We start from the raw sequence: 2,500 nt of genomic DNA on the forward strand, positions 1-2,500 counted from the left end.
AGCGGGGCACCGAGGCTGGGGAGTGGGGAGCAGGAGCCGTGGGGTGGGGGGCGTTCAGGACAACAGGTCAAGCCCCGGGTAGCGGCTGTCAAATGTTCAAAGTCCCCACCGGGACAACAGGTCAACCCCAGGGGAAGCAGCTGTAAAATTTTCAAAGTCCCCGTTCGGCCACCAGGTCAACCCGCTGAATCTATTGGGTTGACCTGGCGGCCGGTTTCCTTTCCGGCCACCAGGTCAACCCAATGGATTCAACGGGTTGACCTGGTGGCCGGTTTGCTTTCCGGCCCGGGCGTCACCCCACTCCGAGGGCAGAGCGGCAGTGGTCTTGAGGACCACAGAGGGGGGGCTTAATAGTCGAGACGGAGCCGGTCCGGGGGAGGCTTAATAGTCGTCCCCCGAGGACTCCGGGGGCAGGCTTAATAGTCGTTCCAGGAGAGGCTTAATAGTCGTCCCCCCGAGTACTCCGGGGGCAGGCTTAATAGCCATTCCCCAGGCGGTCCGGCGGAGGCTTAAGAGTCGTGCTTAGCGGCCACCAGGTCAACCCGCGGAATCTACTGGGTTGACCTGGCGGCCGGTTTGCTTTCCGGCCACCAGGTCACCATTGGATTCGACGGGTTGACCTGGTGGCCGCTTTGCTTTCCGGCCCGGGTGTCACCCCACTCCGAGGGCTGCGCGGCAGCGGTCCTGAGGACCACAGAGGGGGGGCTTAATAGTCGAGAGGGAGCAGGTCCGGGGAAGGCTTAGCAGTCTTCCCCCGGGCGGTCCGTTGGGGGAGGCTTAGCAGTCGTCCCCAGGGCGGTCCGGGGGTGGGGGGAGGCCTCACAGTCGTCCCTCGGAGAGCCGGGTCGGCGGCGGTGGCGGGCGTCAGGCTTTACGTCCAGCCTCCGGAAGGTGCGCGTCCTCGGAGGCGATGCAGGCGCCGCAAAGGGGCAGCCTCCGAGGCAGGGAGCGGAGCACCGAGGCTGGGGAGAGGGGAGCAGGAGCCGGGGGCTGGGGGGGGTGGGGTGGGGGGGGGGCGTTCAGGACAAGCGGTCAAGCCCCGGGGAGCAGCTGTCAAATGTTCCAAGTCCCCACTCGGCCACCAGGTCCACCCCAGTCTAGCAATGGGGTTGACCTGGCTGATGGCCGGTTAGTGTCAAGGTAAACTCACCGTCGTCCACAGGAGGGCAGCTCTCAGGCCGTCCGGCTGCGGCTGACTCTGGGGCGGTGCCCGGTCCCGGCAGCGAGGGGCGGGGGGGGGGGCGCGGAGCGACACGGAGCTAACCGGCCCCCGGGGCCGGGGGCGCCTCCCGCGACTTTGGGGGCCGCGGGTCGTCAGTGGCGTGCAGGCCGGGCCTCTCCCGGGGGATTCGGGGGGGGGGGGGGGGCGGTCCTGCGGGCCGGGCGCAGGGGGCTCGAGCGAGCCCGGGCCGGTCCGCCCCGGGGCCGGGGTCTCCGCCTGCGGCTCGGGGGGGCGCGGGTCGTCGGGGGAGGAAGCCCGGGGGAGCTGCACGCCGGCCTGCCAGGCCAGGCCAGGCCTGGCCTGGGTGGCCGCGGGGGGATTCGGGGCGGTCCCGCGAGCCGGCGGCCGGGCGCAGGGGGTCCGAGCGCGTCCGAGCGAGTCCGTCCCGGCCCCGGGGTCTCCCCCTGCGGCTCTGGGGGGCCGTGGGTCCCCGCTGGCGGAAGCCGCTGGGCGCTGGACACCCGCCGTCCGTCCCGCCTGGCCAGGCCTGGCCTGGGTGGCCGCGGGGCGGGGGATTCGGGGCGGTCCCGCGAGCCGGCGGCCGGGCGCAGGGGGTCCGAGCGCGTCCGAGCGAGTCCGTCCCGGCCCCGGGGTGTCCCCCTGCGGCTCTGGGGGCCGTGGGTCCCCGCTGGAGGAAGCCGCTGGGCGCTGGACACCCGCCGTCCGTCCCGCCTGGCCAGGCCTGGCCTGGGTGGCCGCGGGGGGATTCGGGGCGGTCCCGCGAGCCGGCGCCCGGGCGCAGGGGGTCCGAGCGAGTCCGTCCCGGGCCCGGGGCCTCCCCCTGCGGCTTTGGGGGCCGTGGGTCCCCGCTGGCGGAAGCCGCTGGGCGCTGGACACCCGCCGTCCGTCCCGCCTGGCCAGGCCTGGCCTGGGTGGCCGCGGGGCGGGGGGATTCGGGGCGGTCCTGCGGGCCGGCGGCCGGGAGGGTCCGGGCCAGTCCGCCCCATGCCCGGGGTCTCCCCCAGCGGCTTCGGTGGGTCCTCCGCGGAGGAAGCCGGGTGGGGAGCCGGACCCCAGGCGCCCAGACCCGTGACCTGCGGCCGCGACCTCCGACTCGGCAGGAGCGACGAGGGGCTTTCCGGCCCGTCCCCCCCCTCTCCTTCCTCCCCAGAAAAGGAGAGAGAGCTGGCTCGGACCGGGAAAAGCTGCCTACGGCACCTGGGATTCCCAGGCGGTCACCCATCCAAGTACTAGCCAGGCCCGGGACGGTTTACCTTCCGAGATCGGACGGGATCGGGGGCGTTCGGTCCGGTATGGCCGTAGGCACCCGGCCCCCGC

General features: G+C 73.2%; 1 non-coding gene across 1 annotated transcript; it reads right to left on the reverse strand.

Moving 5' to 3' along the window:
- Positions 1 to 2,368: 2,368 nt before the first annotated feature.
- On the reverse strand, positions 2,369 to 2,487 carry LOC128823768 (5S ribosomal RNA). Its single transcript, XR_008442004.1, has one exon. It is a non-coding gene; the product is annotated as a 5S ribosomal RNA (ribosomal RNA).
- Positions 2,488 to 2,500: the final 13 nt, after the last annotated feature.

The sequence above is a fragment of the Malaclemys terrapin genome, chromosome 15, assembly GCF_027887155.1.
Source record: "Malaclemys terrapin pileata isolate rMalTer1 chromosome 15, rMalTer1.hap1, whole genome shotgun sequence".
Lineage (NCBI taxonomy): Eukaryota > Metazoa > Chordata > Testudines > Emydidae > Malaclemys > Malaclemys terrapin.